Source organism: Catharus ustulatus, chromosome 8 (genome assembly GCF_009819885.2).
Source record: "Catharus ustulatus isolate bCatUst1 chromosome 8, bCatUst1.pri.v2, whole genome shotgun sequence".
NCBI classification, from domain to species: domain Eukaryota; kingdom Metazoa; phylum Chordata; class Aves; order Passeriformes; family Turdidae; genus Catharus; species Catharus ustulatus.
Window position 1 is genome coordinate 237,420 of NC_046228.1, and position 20,264 is coordinate 257,683.

The window sequence follows — 20,264 nt, forward strand, 5'->3', positions numbered from 1 at the left end:
CAATGTTCAGGACCCCCAGGTACCCCAGGAATGGTCTGCACTGACAGCTTCAATGTTCAGGACCCCCAGGACATGGTCTGCACTGACAGGTTCAGTGTTCAGGACCCCCAGGACATGGTCTGCACTGACAGGTTCAGTGTTCAGGACCTCCAGGTACCCCAGGACATGGTCTGCACTGACAGGTTCAGTGTTCAGGACCCCCAGGACATGGTCTGCACTGACAGGTTCAGTGTTCAGGACCCCCAGGACATGGTCTGCACTGACAGCTTCAGTGTTCAGAACCCCCAGGTACCCCAGGAATGGTCTGCACTGACAGCTTCAAGGCTCAGGACCAACTCAGCCAACCAGGGGCACAGCTGGACAGACAGAACAACTTGGAGGAACAGCAACCTCACAGCATGGGCTGGGGATTCAGAGGGATTTAACCCCCAGTGAATGCTGACCCCTGGCTCATTGACCCCACCACTGAGGGCACCACTGAGTGAGGACAGAAAGTTCTGCAAGAAATGAGGCAACCAGGGTCCTTCTGCTTGTAACAACCAAAGATCCCCCAGAGGGGATGGGACCTGACTGGGCCAAACCACCAGAAAGTTCATTCTACAGAGATGCTGAAACAGATGAAACTCTTTTCATTAAGCAAAGCAAGATTCAAATACGTGGGACACATGAGTTCAGAAGTGTTAATGCAGCATCATTTCAGAGCTCGCAGCTGGGGCTGCCCTCTCAAGTGCCATTCTTCCTGCTGTATCTTTAAGTGCTGTTAAATTCATTTGTCACTTGATCGAAAGCCAACAGGCTACAAATCTCCCAAGGCCCTGTGGCACTGAATAGTGACAGGAGGATTCTGTTCTGCCATCAGAAAACATTTGTGGGCAGCTCTGTCCGCACTCATACACGCTGCTTTAACTCATCTGCCTCCCCATTCTCCCCAGCCTGGGAGGACAAATTGCTCACTGTGGCTCCCTTTCAGAGGCAGCACAGCGCGCAAAGAATCATGACTGAGCAGAAACACAAGGAACAGGCACATAAAAATTCATCACTTTGGCCTACTGACCTCTTGCCACTGGATTTGGCAAACCCCATCTCAAAAAGTAGCACCGAGGGAGAGCTAAGCAGAGCGGCTGAGTGAAATTACTGACAAAAAATATCCTGGACACAGGAAAACCCCACCAGATGCTTCATTGTCTTTGCAGAGAAGTGGTGCTGAAAAAGGGGGTGATCTACCACATGGCATATTGGGTGGAATAAGTAGTGCCATTGTTTCAGGGCAGCTCTGTCACTTTACTGACCGCAATACAAAGAGGTGTAAAGCAAGATTTAATCCTGACTTTTTAGTCAGCAGATTAAAACCAATCATGCCAGATGTCCACAAGACTGTTTAACATACAGAAAGCTTTTTCATACTCTACAAAATAGTAGAAGTTGTAATAACTTCTTTATTTCCTCTACTGAGGCCTTTTTCACTCACTTTCAGTCAGAAAAAAGGGAGATGTTGTAATAGATTTTAAGATGTGCTATTAATTTTTACTCTAGCCTTTCTTCTTTTCCCTTTTGAGACAAAGCTAAACAAAGTAAATTCTTGAACCTATCCAAAATTAGGTAGATACGCCAAAAAAAACCTGCTGGTATAACAAAGTTGTGGTTTTAAAAATAATTTATACCCATTAAGACTAGCAATGGATGCTACAGCAGCATTTAAGTTCTACAAGAAATACTTGAAGTGGTGAAATACATGAAAACACGGCGGTCAGCGTGCTGAGAAAGCAACAGATTCTCCTTTTCCCCTCAAACCTGCCTTGTGCTGGTGGGATTGCTGCCCAGATGTGTGCTCACAGCTGGTGTGAGGATGTGTGCTCTGCTCAGCGGGCACAGGGACAGGGACAGGTCCCTCTGTGCCACCACGGGGCTGCCAGGCCATGGATGTCACCCCCACAGCCCCTGTGCAGTGGCACCAGAGCCCTGACCAAAGGCACTGCAGGCTGACACAGTGCTCATGAGCCAAAAACACTCACGGAGGGCTCTTCTTCAAACTCACCTACACACTTTGCAGTGTTGCCGCTTTCTTCTATTTCTATTTATGAACAAATTCATATCCAAAAGTACTGTCACAAAGGATATAAATTCAATAACAACCAAAGCATGTTTAGTATTTTTTTCTCCTACATAAGCAAAATGGAAAAAAATCTGCATATTACTGTTTCCCTGCTGAATTTCCATAGCCAAAAATGCTGCTAAATTCAGCAAAACTCAGAATGTGTATTTAGTTTGTCATATTAAATTGTAAATAATTTATGCATTTAAGAACAAAATAACTAACTTCTTCTCTTTGGAAAAAGATATAGAAAAAATAGAAGAAATTATTAAAATTCCAGTATTGGAATTTATAATTTAGTAATTGAGAAGCAATATGGCAGAATGATAACACCTTGCTTGGCATCCCTTATCTATCAATTGCCTTGGAAAAAACGTAACTTAGAGATTTCATTTGTTTTCTCATCATGTGGTTTAGCAAAACCCTCATTACAAGCTTCTACAACAAAAGAAACCATCCTAGTGAATCCCTGACCTAAACCAGGGCTGTTACACCATTTAAACCATTTTCTTCATTTCACACCTGGTAGAGACTGAAGAATTAAAATCATAGCAAGGCACTGTGCTGGTTCTGCTGCCGCCAAGCCAGGGCCAGGCACAGCTCTTTGCTGCTGCTCAGCCCTGCCAAGGAGCAGCTGCAGGACACCCGCAGCTCTCCCTGCTGCAGGACACCTGCAGCTCTCCCTGCCGCAGGACACCTGCAGCTCTCCCTGCCGCAGGACACCTGCAGCTCTCCCTGCAGCTCTCCCTGCCGCAGGACACCTGCAGCTCTCCCTGCTGCAGGACACCCGCAGCTCTCCCTGCTGCAGGACACCCGCAGCTCTCCCTGCTGCAGGACACCCGCAGCTCTCCCTGCCGCAGGACACCCGCAGCTCTCCCTGCCGCAGGACACCCGCAGCTCTCCCTGCCGCAGGACACCTGCAGCTCTCCCTGCCGCAGGACACCTGCAGCTCTCCCTGCCGCAGGACACCTGCAGCTCTCCCTGCTGCAGGACACCTGCAGCTCTCCCTGCTGTCCCTGCAGGTGGGGAAGGCTCAGCTGTGGGGCTGGGGCTGCGCTGCCCTCCTGCCACCACACGAACACCTGCCTTTTCCCAAACCAGGCTGCCACTTCTGGAACTCACATCAGACAGGAGTAGCTGTGTTCTGGCTGAGCATGGTTTGCATTACAAACCCAGCCACAGGTACAAGGACAGGACCCTGCTGCCTTACTGGAAGAGTGTTTCATGAGGTTAATTAAGATGCACTACCTGTCTTTCTATCGTCATCACCCGCCTTACTCTGCTTTTTGCAGGTCTTGTATCACACAAGCTAGTGATTCTGTGATGCTGTACTGAAGATTTGGTCAGGCAGAAACCTGCCTCTCATTTCCCAGCTCTGATGCTGAGGTGGAACACCCTGGCTTCAGACCTGCCCCTGTCACACTGAGGGGACACGGGCAGGCAGCACCATGAACACCACGGCATTTTCTTTGCGACAAAGTCCAGCTGGAGACTCCCAAGCTACCCAACAGGAGTAAGTCAGCCAAGTGTAAATCTGACTAAGACATTTCTGCCAGTTGAACACTTACTTCATTACTACTTATTCCACCCCAGAATCTGCACTATTTTAAAATTACAATTCTACTCTCTACTTCTGAATTTCTTCAGGCAAGTCTTGTGGGTGGCCCTCAAGATACATTTTACCAATTTTTCATGCCCATCCCTCGAAATGTGACCCTGCTCCTGCGCTTTTATCTCTCTGACAACTTCACACAGGAAAACATGCAGCCCCTCTGATAGCATGAAATCGGAAACAAAAGCCTCTGGAAACAAAGGGGAGGAGGGAGGCAGGGTACAGTCCAGGTCCTGGCTGATTTTAGGCACAAACAGATGTTCATAGGACCCAATACCCTGAGCAAGCTGAAAGGAAAAGCTTGTAAAAGAAATGGACCTTAAAAACAATTGAAGAGCTTAAAATAAAGGCAAAGGGAAAGCAATATGGCTTTCACTGATAAATCTCAGCTAAGAAAACCAAAGTGGCACCATGAATTTCAATGATGCATTTTTCCTTCTCAATGAACTCTACAGCTCATTTTGAAATCTACAAATTGCTTAAATCTCAACTTGGTTTACAAGTCTCCCATAGCCATTAAAAGGTTACAATACAGGCATTTCTATTTCTTGTAACTAATCACCAGAGCTGGAAACACCCAGCGAAGCCCTGAAATATAGGCTAATGCCATTATTTTAAAAGCTGCTTAGAGCTCAACAAAGAGGAATATGCTCAAAGAATCTTGATTGGAAAAAATCTTAGACTAGCTGTTGGAACAAATTATGTTCAATCTCCTGTTCTTTTCATGTGCACTATTTCAGACTCAAAAAGCCCCATGGAAAGAATCCCTGAAGCGCTGTCCTGAATTGGACTTGGGTTCTGTTTCACAAAAGCCAAAATGCAGCATTTGCAAACGAAACAAAGTGTGGAATCATTCCTCTGACTGAAGTTTCTGCTTTTGTGATTAAAACTCTCTTCCTCTCTCTTGAAGAGCCTGCTATCCAAAAGGCCCTGTGCCATGCTCCAATGCACAAAATACATGTATTCATTACAGGAGAAAAAACCCTGAAAAATTTGGCACAAAGGCGGGTGCATAGCTTAAGTCCTGTTTAGGGTAGCCCTCACTGGAACTCTGCTCATTTGCATAGATTTTACCTATTGATTGTCTCCATCAGGGATACCGTGCATGGCTAAAAGGAATGTTCCATCAGCTGCTTGTGGTCAGCTGCAGATTTAACTTGGTAGTTATTAACAGCAGTGAGACTCACACAGTAAAGAAATACAGAAGTGGAATGTTTTTCCACCAGCAGGAATTATTTTAACGACAAAGCTGAGACTGATGTATCTAACTCTGCTCAAGAAGCTTTAAGAAATTACAGGTTGAAGCTCCCTCCAGAAGAGACTGTTCATTTGTCTAGTCTAATTTTACATACCAGGTCCTACGTGGCACTGATTTCATCCTCAGCTGAAGCAAATGGCCCCTCTTTGACTCAAACAAACCTTCAGGAAGGCACGACCTCTCGGTAACACACAGGACACTCACCAATTCCTCTGGCAGCCACTCCAGGAACAGAACCACTGACTGATCACTCCAGTGGCTGATTTCCCACTTACCACTTTTCATTTTAAATTGTGTGTTAGCAACTTCTAAACACCACTTAGACACAAAAGGAAGGGGGGCATTGCTGTGAACAGAAAAAGGATGAACCCACAGCGTTCTGACTGAGAAAGCCTCTGGGCTGCTGGCAAGGGCTGAGTTAACTGGAGTGGACCTGGAGGGAAGCAAGGCTCAGCACAGCTGACCCCACAGGCTCTGGAAACACTCCTTGGCACTCAGGGGAGAGGACAGGGGGCTTGCTCTCCTCTCACACCAAACCACAACTTTGCACTGCGTGGGGTGGAGGGGAGCAGCGGATCTCAATACACTCAGCAGCCACATGCAAAGTCAAACACACAGTTACAATAAATGCACCCAAAGATGCCTCAGTGATTATGCCATGGCATTGCTGTGGGAGCTGAGGTTCACTGTTTGCCTTTGGAGCCTCTCACTGCTCTGCCACCGACCCCTTGGTGCTCCTGCACAGCCAAACACAAACTTAGACACTGATGTTTGCAGCAAACATCTCACCATAGGAACACCTGATTTCACTGCACCACCCTCATCCAAGCTGTTAATCTCAGCACAAACTGCCTTGTTCAAGCAGGTTTCCTGACTGCATTTTCTCTCTCAATTTGCTTCTCATTACCAAATCTTGCTTTAGGTTGCCTGAAGTGAGTATCAAGCTAATGAGACTTCAGCTGTTGAAAACCTTGGTTGGTGTTTCCTTCCTTCCTTCCTTCCTTCCCCCTCAACTACAGGAACAAATGTGTTCTTCTTCTAAAATTCTGTAATGTCTCAGGTACACCAATTTTCTCTAAACCAACTTTCAAGCCTGCTGGTTACAGATGGGCAATTACAATCAGCCATTCCTACTCCCTAAATTCCTTATCCTGACTGATCTGTCAGGAAATATCACTCAGACATTGGTGGCTCAAAACTTTCCTTCATTTTTAGATTACACACAAACACATCAAGTTTAGGAGATTTCCAGTACATTCAGGGAAAAGCTTAATGATTTTTCTGCTTCCAGATGTGAACAGAGCTCTTGAACCTTTTATGACTATAATACTGACATCCTTGTGAAATTCAGCACTTGTTAAAACTGCAAAAATAAAGCACAGAAATGAAAAATAGGGTTGACTCTTTCAATGACACTTACAAGTGGGATAATACTGTAAAGAGCTACCCTTCATAAGCCTTCCACACCTAAGGGAAAGAAAATTTATATCCCTCTGAATTTTCGGACTGTCTTCAGATATTTCAGAGTGACACAACCAAAACATCTATGGTATTGAATGGCATTGAGAGAATGCTCTTTCTGCATGAATGCTAATAATGCAGTATTACTTGCAGTTGCAGTGCTGAACTATCTATAACAATGTGATTTCAATGTGCTATCAACTAAGCAACCAGTGCAGTTTTCACTGACTGTGACATGTTTTACTCCATAAATGACATACTTCTGAAAACTATACTCAGTGTACAGGAAATTGAGCTGCCCATATTAAAGGATTTTAAAATTACCACTACAAGCCCACTGTGAACTAGTACACAGATCTGATCAGTTAAAAATCTGTAATTCACTTCAGTGCAAGTTCCATTTAGTTCTGGAGAAATTATCAAAAGTGGGAACAATGTTAGTGCTAACAGTCTATTAAACCCTTCTGTATCTTCCCAGTGCACACATGTGGCTGAAAGAAATCCGTGCAAGTTATTGGCAAAAAATCAGATGGAACAGCCATCTGTATAGGAATCATTGGCAGAAACTGGCTTTTATTTCAGTGGTCACAGGTTTCTCAGAAATTCTGCCAGCAAAGGGCAATGTCAGCTGTTTGCTGAAGCACATAATATGCAGCATCAGGCAGTGGTTTGAGCCCTCTGCACAGCCTAACAACAGAAGAATTGCAGCCTTCATTTTGTCTAACCCTGCTTTTATTGTTTGTCATTGTTTCTTAGAGTTATTCTGCTGTCAATATTTAAAGAACAGAATCCTGTCTGGGTATTGATTTCCTAAAGACTTTGAATCACTGCCTTCATAATGCATATATTTTAAAGCAAGTGCATGCAAAAGGTGGAGGTGAAGTTCCTTATTGAATTAAATCAATACAAGACACCATACTGGCAATTATCATCTAGTATTTGTTTTATATAATGTACAATACCCATCAGACAGAAGAAAAACAAATTTCCATCCCACTTTGGCAATCTTAATCTAAATCTCTTGTACACTCTGGGCCTCTGGCTTGCTGTGGTTGAGCTGTTGCCACTCAAGCACTCAGCACAGCCTGACTCCTCTGGAGCTGGTGATGACAGGGCAGCACAGTGCCACCTCCTGTGATGCTCCCACTTCCCTCTGAAGGGAACAGAAGGCAGCAATGACTAAAAAAACCAAATGACACTGAGGGGGAAATACAGGATCCACACTGAAGTCAAACCCAATTCAGGTTATGTTTGTGTTCTGCAAGCTTACTGACAGTACTACAGTTACACATTCAGCTGAAAACAAACAAAAAATTACATCTGGTTTAATTTTCAGGGACCCATTAGGGTTATATGAATAAAAATAATCTAGAAGCAGCATTTTGGAAGCACAGTGTGATGTCCACAGTGAGTTCCACCAGGATATGCATTTCTTTGCAGTCCCTAAGGGAGCAGAGGACCTGAGGATTGCAGAACCTGTGTGAGGAGCAGAGCTGGATGCAGTGAGCAGCAGTGCTCTGTAATCCAGCCCAGACTGCCCGAGGCTGAGAGCAAACAGCAGCCTCTGCCTGTCAGGAAGCTGGACAGGAGACGATGGGAATCCCCTGCAGCTGCTGCACAGCCCCCTGCACTGGAGCAGCCCCAGTGCTGCTGTGCTCCTGCTGCACATGTGCCTCTCCGAGAGCTCAGGCTGGCCAGGGATGGGCACAAGTGCCTCTCCGAGAGCTCAGGCTGGCCAGGGCTGGGCACATGTGCCTCTCCGAGAGCTCAGAAGATGTTTTCCCCAGGCTGATTGCCTCCCTTTTGTGCCAGGGCAGCAGCAGAGCTGAGCACATCTTTCTGTGCCCTGGTCAGAGCGCTGCCCCTTCCCTCTGCCCGGCTCAGGATGGGGAGTGCCCACACTGCCAGGAGGGCAATCCCAAGGGATTCTGTGCACCCTAAATGAACCCTGGCCCACTCCACAGCCCTCCTTCCCACCCTGCAGAGGACTCCCAAGGAGCACAAGGGAGCTGACCCATCAAACACTTTATATGGGACCCCAGAAGTGCCATCACAGAGGCTGAACTCACATCTGCTCCTACCAGGGGGCTGTTTTATATTTATATATATGTATATATATACTGGTTTTGTTCTTACCTCTACCAGAAAGTGCTATTTAATTGCTAGTGTTTATTTGTCCCACTGAAAAGGCAAGTTACACGAAAGTGTGGAAAGTGAGTTACAAAGAAAACAACAAAAACCAGCAGAAGCCAGAGGAAACACAACTTCACAGAAAGGTCCGTGTGGTGACATTCCTTTTTCTTCCAGAGGAAGATACCATGAAGAAATATGATAATTTTAAAGGATTTTATTGGCATACTCTTCACTCATTAAAAAAAAAAAATCTATTCCATGATCGTTGAGAATAACATCAGACTGTATAGGTCAAAAATTGACTGACATCACTCTGGACAGTCATTATTGAGAGCACAAAGGAGCTGTTGTGCCTTTAAGCTTATGGTACATTGCAACGCAGTAAATGAAAAGCCACTATTATGAGGGGATGTTTATGTCAGTATCTGAAACAAATCTTCTTTTTACTAGGATAATACTGTCTTAAATTGTTAACTGTTGATCAGATAAACAACATGTGATAAAGATCCTATAATCTCTTTTCATACAATTGGTTTTAACCCCTTAACAGCTTTATATATTAAAATATTACACATTAATTACCCTTGTAAAGCTTGAAAGAGCTGTAAATTACATCCTAACACACTTCTTGTGTAAGCAGTAATTCAAGATTCAGGATTAGATTTTAATAAGGTGGAGACAGGATGATAAAATTTTCACAGGAGATAATGTCTTAGTCACTGCTAGAACTTGCATCCTGCCCCCTTCCCACTCTTCTGGCCTCTGTGTGAGAAGAACTGAGAGGTCAGTACAGACTGAGGAGGTATTTAATGCAGTGCAGGACACAGAGAGCCTCTCCTGCCATGTGGTACCTGGCAAAGGGGACCCTTTGCTGCATGACTGCAGGAAGCTTCATCCTTCTTTCCCTGGAGAAGGAGCAACCTAAATGTTACAGCAATTACTACAGCTGATTTGAGATTCCTAGATTACCACTTTGCATGTTCTGCTTTGAAATGTCAAATTCTCATCTCAAATTGGGACTGGGATAAAACGACACATTATGGGAAATCCTATTCTGACAAAGGTAAAACTACGTCTGAATTATCAATACTAATAAAGGCAGATTTGTGGACGTATGTAGATTAGAAAGTCAAAGTTCCATTTAACAATGTATGTGATAAAATGCAGTGGAGACCTGTACCCAATTCAAATTTTTTCAAAATTACCAGGAGTGAGTCCTCCTCAGAGGGGCTGAGGAACAGAAGCTGCTGTTCTGTTTCTCACCTCTCTGCTACAGAACTGTGAGAGCAAGAACCACGACAGAGAGAAATGAACAATCTGCAAGTGCTTATTCCATGGCACTGAGCAGTTCAGGGTGTGCTTCCTGAACTTTCTTAAAATTAATAAAACTAAATTCATACTGAAGTCTGTGTTGATTTACAATGAAGGAAGGACGAGGTCCATTTGCCTGTTTTAGTACAGAGGGGGCTGGAGAAGCTGGAAGAGAAACAAATAGAAAATCTGTCTGCCAAAGAGTAACAGACGTATGTGGTGCTTGCCTGATCTGTGAGCCACAACCCAACAAGGTTCTGAACTCCTTTATCCCAACAGCTCCAGGGCAGAGGAGCCACAGAGATGCCCCTGAGCCAGGGGAGCTGCATCTGTCCACCCAGTTCAGACAATCTCAGTCTGGATAAGGTGCCTGTGACTGCAGTGCAAACAGATCTGGTGTCTCTCACCATGTGCTGCCCAGCCCACACAGCATCCTACCACACACGAGCTTTACACACTTTAGGCATCACGTTTGTCCATTCTCCCTGAGGCTGACCACATTTAGCACTGGTCAAATCTAAATTAAAATAGAGTTTTACTTTTTAAACAAAATATCCATCTTGGTTTCTTACTGCTCTTGTCTACAACTTTTGAGACTTACTATTTTCAGGTAAAATAAAGAAATTTTTTAATGATTTAATATAGCTGCACACACATCCACATGCATTCAGTTCATCAACTCTCGCTGTATTTCTGACTCCAACTTAAGAATAAAATTTGCTATTGGAACAGGAGTTGCTGATGATAGAGGCAAATATGATCCTGCTCTTTGATTTCCAGATAGATACCAAATTCTTTCTATCCAGTTCTGTCTCTGATAAGCAAGTAAAATGTATATTTTTTAATACACAGTGTGATTTTTTTGGTAAAAAACTCCCTCTAAGCTTTCATTTATGGCAATGAAAATAGGTATACACAGGCTTTTCATACACTGCAAGCAAGCAGAGTGTAAGCCTCCCCTTCCCCCTGCCTTTTGCTTTAAATCATCAGTGAGTGCCTTTCAAATACTAGTGCATGATAAATGTTATAATTTTGCATTCCAATAATACCCAGAACAAAATGAAATGCAAAAAGAATGCATTTTTTGTAGGTACATCTATTCCTTCTAAAATGAAATAATTATTTTAAAAAGGATTTTATAGGATCTACCCAGGTGATATTTTGCCCCATTTGAGCTGATAAGTTTCTAGGGTAGAAATAAGCAAAAACCCAATTAACAGGTGGTTTATTAAAGTACTTAAAAATTTGCATTAGGTGCTACAATACTCCACTGAGTTATTCAAGCTACACCTGCCCAGATAAGAGTAACTTTAAACTCCAGTCATTATGACTGGTTGGTTATATGTGTGTTGGTTATATGTGTTGGTTATATGCTGTACCATGATCCCTCTTGCCTTGCCTGAGAATGGATGAGTGCCCCTGCTTGCACTGAAGGTGAGCATGGGATGAGCTGCCCCTGTATTCTGGGGATGAGCTGCCCCCATATTCTGGGGATGAACTGCCCCGATATTCTGGGGATGAGCTGCCCCTGTATTCTGGGGATGAGCTGCCCCATATTCTGGGGATGAGCTGCCCCTGTATTCTGGGGATGAACTGCCCCCATATTCTGGGGATGAACTGCCCCCATATTCTGGGGATGAACTGCCCCCATATTCTGGGGATGAGCTGCTGTTCCTGTATTCTGGGGATGAACTGCCTCAGTGTTCTGGGGATGAGCTGCCCCCATATTCTGGGGATGAGCTGCCCCTGTGTTCTGGGGATGAGCTGCCCCCATATTCTGGGGATGAACTGCCCCTGTATTCTGGGGATGAACTGCCCCCATATTCTGGGGATGAACTGCCCCCACATTCTGGGGATGAACTGCCCCCATATTCTGGGGATGAGCTGCCCCTGTGTTCTGGGGATGAGCTGCCCCCATATTCTGGGGATGAGCTGCCCCCGTATTCTGGGGATGAACTGCCCCCGTATTCTGGGGATGAGCTGCCCCCATATTCTGGGGATGAGCTGCCCCCATATTCTGGGGATGAACTGCCCCTGTATTCTGGGGATGAACTGCCCCCATATTCTGGGGATGAACTGCCCCTGTATTCTGGGGATGAACTGCCCCCATATTCTGGGGATGAGCTGCCCCCATATTCTGGGGATGAACTGCCCCTGTATTCTGGGGATGAACTGCCCCCATATTCTGGGGATGAACTGCCCCCACATTCTGGGGATGAACTGCCCCCATACTCTGGGGATGAACTCCCATATTCTGGGGATGAGCTACCCCCATATTCTGGGGATGAGCTGCCCCCATATTCTGGGGATGAACTGTCCCCATATTCTGGGGATGAACTGTCCCCATATTCTGGGGATGAGCTGCCCCTGTGTTCTGGGGATGAGCTGCTCCTGTATTCTGGGGATGAGCTGCCCCCATGTTCTGGGGATGAACTGCCCCCATATTCTGGGGATGAGCTGCCCCCATGTTCTGGGGATGAGCTGCTCCTGTATCCTGGGGATGAGCTGCCTGGCAAAAGCTGCCAGGTGCCCTGCAGAGCCCTGTCCAGGAGCTCTCAGGTGCCACAGGTGCCCTGGTGACAGCCAGCCCCGCGGGGTGCCCCGTGCCAGCGTCCCTGCGCTGCCAGCAGGTGATGGGGGCAGGTGTGGGGCTGGGGACGGCGCTGCTGGCACCGCTGTCACTGCCAGCCCGGGCACAGCTGCCAGCTGAGGGCACACACACACACACACACACACACACACACTGCACGGGCACAGCACAGGACACCAGCTCACTGACACCCTGCCCTGCCACACAGTGCCAGATAATTGTGTTTAATTTGTGCACGTTTTAATTACGGAGCAGGCAGTGCCAGGTTTGATGAATGTGTCATCTCTTCCGTTCTGCTTTGTCACCACGTCTGTCTGAACTCTCAGCCGGAGCTGAGGAGAGCTCAGCACTGCTGCCAAGGGGCCCTGCTTGCACAGAGTCATCCTGCACAGCATAAACCCCATTTTCAGAGAGCCATCCTGCACAGCATAAACCCCATTTCAGAGTCATCCTGCACAGCATAAACCCCATTTTCAGAGAGGCATCCTGCACAGCATAAACCCCATTTGCACAGAGTCATCCTGCACAGCATAAACCCCATTTTCAGAGAGGCATCCTGCACAGCATAAACCCCATTTGCACAGAGTCATCCTGCACAGCATAAACCCCATTTGCAGAGAGGCATCCTGCACAGGATTAACCCCATTTTCAGAAAGTCATCCTGCACAGCATAAACCCCATTTGTACAGTACAGAGTCATCCTCACAGGAAAACCCCCATGTGCACAGAGTCATCCTCCATAGGGTAACCCTGTTTGCACAGAGTCATCCTCCATGGGATAAACCCCATTTGTAAAGTACAGAGTAATTCTCACAGGATAAACCCCATTTGCACAGAGTCATCCTCCATGGGATAAATCCCGTTTGTACAGTACAGAGTCATCCTCACAGGATAAACCCCATTTCTACAGTACAGAGTAATTCTCACAGGATAAATCCCGTTTGCACAGAGTCATCCTCACAGGATAAACCCCGTTTGCACAGTCATCCTCACAGGATAACACCATGCAGGACCTCTGCCTGCTGAGAGCAGTGCCATCCCTTCCTGCAGCCACAAATTAAAAGCAGGTTTCTGACCACATGCTCCGAGACCCTCTGGGGCCCCAGAGGAGGCAGCCAGAGAACAATCCCTTCACTCATCTCTCCCCTTATCTGTGATGGAAGTAGAAACAATTGCATCATTTAATTTACTATGGCAATGGGGATATGGCTCATTGGCCCCTCGTTGTTTTGAAGATGGATTTAATTAACCTCCTATGAATCTTGCCAATACGTGTGGCAGCATCAGTATGGAATGAAAGATGTCAAAAAATCAGCTGCAGGGTAATGAGCATTTCTCAGGCTTGCTGTGGCTACAGAGCTTGGCCCCAGCAGAGAGCTGTGGAGCAGATTGAGTTAATACACTGCAGCCTGGCCTCTGGGAATCCCAGCTCGGCTTTGCCTGAGACTACCAAGAAGAGAGGTAATTGAATAATTCCTAGTAGCCACATGCACCTTTAACGCAGAGGCCATTTGCAATCACTGGAAAATAAATAATTGCAATTAACTACACTGTTAAGTAAATATATCCAGCCCCTCGGGGAAGCAATCTGCATGCTTTTTATAAGTCTGGCTACAATATAAAACTCATCACAATGTCTGTGAGAGTAATTTATAATGAACATTAGCAGGTGCCTCAGATGTGTTGCTGCCATTTACCTACATTAATAAAGCTCTCCTTATTAGACCTGAAATTGTATGCATTTTAATTTAACAAATATTTATTACACTTTCATTTTACAAAGGATGCTGTTTCCAGCATTTCCTAGAAACATTTGAGCTTGTAAAGAATATTAAAATCTTTATGAGAGGAAGGGTTTTACAGTTTGAGAACTGTTTGAGATTATAAAACCAATCTGGGATTTTACATGCTTTCCTGACTGGAATGAAAACATGACTTGAAACTTGTAAGCTATTGATTTATTCCATGATGTTTACCTCAGAAATAAAGCAATGTGTTTTTTTCTCTTAGAGGAATGGTTTAGCATCACTTCACTGGGGAAGGGAACCCTGTAACAGTTTTCAAGGACCAGCCACTATAGAGCAGGTCCTCCTGGAGCTCTCCACTTGGCCATTAATTAAATGGTTGCACCTGATATCCCAAATGGTATCAGTGATAACTTGCCTGTTATCACTGCCCAGGAAAGGTAACAATCTGGTTTGGTTTGGTTTGGAACAGGGAGGCACAACTGAGTTCACCCACAACAACATAACCTTGCTTTTTATGCCATGTCAGTATTTTTAATGCTATGGAACTTTACTGGTTTCTCAAAGCAAAATAAGTCAGAATTAAAAAAAAAAAGAAAATTATTGCTGTGTTTGTAACAAGAATGTGCAATTCTTTCATGCCCTTTTCCTGATGCATTCAAAGCATCTCCTGCAAATATTACTTACATAAAAAAATATGCACACACACACAAACAGCTGCACCTGACAAGGGAGCCAGGTTGGTGGTGGTGTCTCCTGAATGCACGAGGACAGCAGAGCCTCATCCTCACAGTGACCTGGCACATCTGTACCAAGGAGAAGGTAATGAAGTCTCCACATCCATCCATCACCTGACTACCTCACTTGAATCAGCTTTTCAAATCAGTTATTATAGTCTAATTAACTATTAATCTTTTTCATGACAATTACTAATGGATCGTTTGTTGCCTGGAGTTTGCAAAGATCCTTGTTAGTGTCCAATGCATGGGATGAAACAAACTCAATTTAAAATATTTCTTCAGATTTGAGTAAGATGGAAATCAGTTATTCAGATGTGAAAAGTTGTTCATGAGCTTTTCCTCTGAAGCAGAGATGTCAGTTCCAAAGAGAGCCAGTGGTGTCTCAGAGGAGGAGCTGCTGCCTGCAGCACTCGCTGGCTCCTCCGAGCTCTGCTGGCACAAGCCCTGGATAAAGGGATTCCACAGCCCTGGATAAAGGGATTCCACAGCCCTGGCGTGCTCACCAGGAAAGAGCACGGTGTGCCAAGACATCATGATCAAATGCAAATTATGGGATTCCCTGCAGCAGCAGCAGCAGCACAGTGGGAGCTAAAAAGTCAAGCAGAATGAAGTTCCTGTTTTAACAGATAATATAAAATCACATGGTCAGAGGTGGCAGAGAGGCACAAGGGAATGATGGAGCCAGACATGTAAATTCTTATGAGCAGTTATTGCCTTTTAAAAAACATTTAATCAGCAATTCCAGTCCTGGCTTATCAAAGGGCTTCTTGGCAGAAGTCTAGAAAGGAAATATTCTGGTTGACTGTCGCCCATGGAGCAGACAGGGTGGGTGGACAAGGTTAATTGTGAGTTTTAAGATGAGGACATTACTTCCTTTTCTGCAGGTAGAGCTTGGAAGCTTTTTATAGGCCAAAATGCCTGCAGTCCTGAAATATCACTTCTGTTGCTACCTTTATAAATTTTCATATACGATACACTTAATCCTGCTCCAGCTTGCCAAGCTACCACCAACCCTAACAAAATGTGCTTTAGTGAGGAAAAAATAAAACCTGTTTTTTCCTGGATACAAGGCAAGGCTATGGTTTACCTTGAACAAATGGATTTTGTGATCAATGTCTCTCCTAAAGCCTGAAAAATGGAACTTGTTACAGAGCTGCTGTTCTTGGGACTGAGGAGCACATACACACAACTTCAGAATTTTTTTTCTTGGAAGTACCAGGTACTTTTCTAAGAGACTCCTGAATCAGCAGTCTCAGAAAGAGATTTTTACTCCCAAACAGTCTAAATAAACTCAGTTTCTTAGGCCTGTTTATACTTTCCTAAAATGGATGTATTGGACAAGGAAGACTTACAGTTTAGAGTTTCAATTAATCACTCCTTTAAATGTTAAAGTAATTCTCAGAGATTAATACAGATTGTTACTATGGCCAGCTGACTGAAAAAAATATTCTTCCTTGCTCTAAACCCACCTGAAACACTTGACTGGTGCCTAAAACAGAGCAGGAGTGGTAAACTGGGACAGGAGCAGAAATATTCTGGATATCAGAGCCAAAGCTGGGAGCTCAGCAGCTTTGGGCTGGGGCAGGGCACAGGAGAGGAGCAGCTCCAAGCTCCAGCACAGTGCCTGGGCCAGCTGGAACAGGAAATCTCTCATTTTTCAGCCCCCTGCATCAAAGAAGAGCGAGCCCTGCAGGGCAGCCCCAGGTGCAGCCCTGGGCACTGGCACTCACCCCCTGCTCTGCCACAGACACTGCACCAGCTCTGCTGCCTCACTGCACCAGCCTGAGCAGCCACAGAAAATGAGAGATGCTACCCAGCTGTTTGCATTAAAAACCAGGTAAAGGTGGAGATCAGGGTGGGCTTGGACCCATCAGAGCAGGAACCCCACAAGCTCTGCAGCAGCCACCACAGCCCAGAGAATTAACTTACTCCTTCCATGTGCTCACCCACAGCCACTTCATTTCTCTAATCTCTCACCTCAAACAAAAATAACGGGACCTGCTCAGTTCTTGGTGATAAACCACCTCATTCATCCCCTCACAAACTCCTGTTCTCTTCTTACTCTTAACATGTTCAGAGATTTCAGTATCCTGGTTTTATTCAGCTGACAGTCAAGTTGTCTCATTTCAAGCGTGTAATGTGTTGCCTTTTAAAGAACCAAAACACTAACTCATAATAAAGATGAAATTTCTGGAATATTCTTCAAGTTCAGCTACAGCATGTCTCACTGCTGCTGCAGATTTCTTTGAAATCACCTCATCAAATCTCCTTTCTACTGAATTTTAGTAGATAATTTTCCAGAAACAGAAAAGGTATCCTTGGCACACATGCAATGACACATTTGCAATGTACTTCTGTAAGTGCAGAGATTACAGCGACCTGGGTTAGCTTTGAAAGAGTAGAGCAGAACTTCTGGAAAAAGCATTTTTAAAAAAACTTTTGGAAAGCTGTCTCCTACACGAAGAAACATCACAAATTCATGCTTCTGTGAAATGCTGTGACAACACTTGCACTAGAGACCCTGCAGAGAAGCTGTGGATATAGACTAGAATTCATAGCTGAACCAATATAAAAGTTTGTATCATTTTTTATGTTGCAAACACTTCCATAAGTACTGGGAATACAGGTGCTGGAAGGTATCTGAAAGCAGCAGGCAAATAATCAGAATGCTGCAACACCCAAAAAAGTCTAGCATTTAAAAAAAGAAATCCAGTAAGCAAAACTTTGAATTTAAACAGCAGCAAATCCTCAGCCACCTTTGCCAATACAGGATCCAGTGAATTTACCTGACAGAAGATTCAGGTCTCACAGCACACCTTAAAGTGACCCAAACCCGAGGAAATGTAGATTTTTCTTTTGCAGTTACTGCCCTACTAAATACATTTTGTAAGCACAAGGGCTGTTTTTGCTGGCTGGAGCGGGTGGTGTTCTCCAAGGGGCTGGACTCCAATGGAAGATTTTCTGGGTGTTTTAAAATGACAGCACTGGCATTCAGCTTCCTCAAAGAGAGACACTGGCCCCAGCTGGGCTGCTCAGTCCCAGTGGGATGTGCTGGGATCTGGCCCCAGGGATGCTGCCAAGGGCAGGAACTGCCCAGCAAACACAGCTGAAGATTCACTGGTGCCACCTCAGCAGCAACACCTGGCACTGCCCCCGTGCCAACAGCCTCCAACAACTGGAAAGCAGATTTTCCTACCAAAGAAAGCAATGTGATTCTAAATTAAGGCTCCCATAAGCATTCAATAAATTACATATTAATGATTTATATCAATTAATTATGAATTAATATGCACAACATTTTTTGCATCTGATTTAGGACACTGCACATCAGTGTCTGGACTCCACATCCTGAACAGCTCTCAGGTTCTCCCTTTAAATGGCTTAATTGGGAAATTATTTACAAACAGTCCACATCTTTATGATGTAAGCACAGCCTGCATTTACACAACACAAGTACTGCTTGTAGCATCTCAGTGTTACAGCCTTTAGCAGCTGTGGTCTCAAGAGGGAATTCAAAAGGTCAGCAAGAAAAGCAGAGATAAATTTAGTAACATACACAAAGATGACAGGTCAATGGATTAACCCTTACAATTCCCAGTATTAACTCCACTGCTGAATAGTCCAAGGAGTGCTTAATTTGCATGGGAACACGTTTAATGACCAGCATGGGCTGGGACAGCCTTGGGAGTGGGAGGTTCCAGCTGAGCAGGGGCTCACCCTGGGCTGGCACTGAGCCTCTGGGACAGGAGCAGCTCTGGCTGCTCTTGCCCTGCTCTGCCAGCTGTCCGTGCCATGGTCACAGCACCCTGCCATGGCCACAGCACTCTGCCATGGTCACAGCACCCTGCCATGGTCACAGCACCCTGCCATAGTCACAGCACTGTGCCAGCCCCAGGAAAATGGCACACTGGAGTCACAGCCCTCACAGACACTTGTCATTTGGGCCTGGATCTTAAACACAGCCAGACCACCAGGTCCTATCCAGGACAACTCCCTCCAGGGCTGGCCTGTAGCTCTGTCCTTCCAAATTCTACTTCAGGAACTGATGGGTCACCCAGGAGCCAGCCCTTACTGCCAGTGCTGCAGGCTGACTGTTAACTCCCTCAGGATGTCCTGGTGCCCAGAGCAGCCCCAGACACATCAGACAACTGCTTCTTGCAGATTTATGAACTGCACCAAGAACAGAACACTGCAAAACAAACTTACTGTGACTTTAGCTGTCCATGTATAAACTGGAAGTGAAAGTTTCTAAATCAACTTCAATTATGCTTGATTACATTATTATTAATAATGTAATTATTATTAATTACATTATTAATTAACATTGCAGAGTATCTGGGTGAAGTTCTGATTACTGGGCTATGTGACTTATAAAAAAACCCCAACAGAAATTCTGTATTATTCTAGTGCTTTGTACACTCACACAGGCGTGCATCTTAGATAGGAAGAATGAGAAAATGAATTTGATTCACCTTCCAATTACACCTTTTTTGCTGTCATGCAGCAACATAAAGCACCCTCCAGGTGCAGAGTGCTCAGAACCCCCTGGGCTCACCCTGCAGCTCACTCAGTTTCCATCGTTTGGGGTGAGTGACACTGCTTTGTTTAATGGCGATGATTCTGAAACTCACAGATATAAACACAGAAATGTTAATGAATTGGTACTAAAGCAAACCCCCTCTGCAGTTCCAGTCCTGCAGACTGCTGGCAGTGTGTAAGGCAGGAGAAGCTGGGGCACCCTCATCAGTGCTGAGTGCAGGAGCTAAGTGCAGGGTGCCTGACAGGGGCTCTCAGACAGCAACATCCTCAATCACCATCACACCACCAGTGCAGAAAAAAGACACAACAGGTTCTTTGAAGTGATCACTATCAAGTGATCTCTGACCATTGCTGATAACTGTGGCAGCCTCAGGGCAGCAGAGCAGGTTTTAACCCTCACCAAATGCAGTATGAAGCTGCATTTTCTGAATTAGTGACTTGACTTTCATTTCAGCTCTCCTTTAAGCTTCTTGGCTAAATGACAGCCCTACAGAAAGGACTCCTAGAAGAAGTTATTGGTTCCATATGCAGTGCTGTAGCATCAAACTCCTGCTCTTCAACAGATGGACTCCCCATCAGGTAAGGAAGGAGAACAGCACCCACCTGAATGGGGGAAGCCAGCCTTGGCACACAGGACAATTCCCAGTTCGAGTTACAAAATAAAAACTTTTGGCTCAAAAGATACATGCCTACCCTCAAGGACACCAAAAAGACACTGCAGTACCTCAGAGAATTAAAGTGGGAAAACCATCAGATTAAACTGGTTTTCAGTCTGGGTGTTAC

General features: G+C 45.1%; 1 protein-coding gene across 3 annotated transcripts in view; it reads right to left on the reverse strand.

The window, feature by feature from the left end:
- The window catches only part of INPP5A (inositol polyphosphate-5-phosphatase A), a 182,043-nt gene that overhangs the window by 38,796 nt on the left and 122,983 nt on the right, over positions 1 to 20,264 (reverse strand). The gene's annotated exons all lie outside the window — the stretch shown is intronic.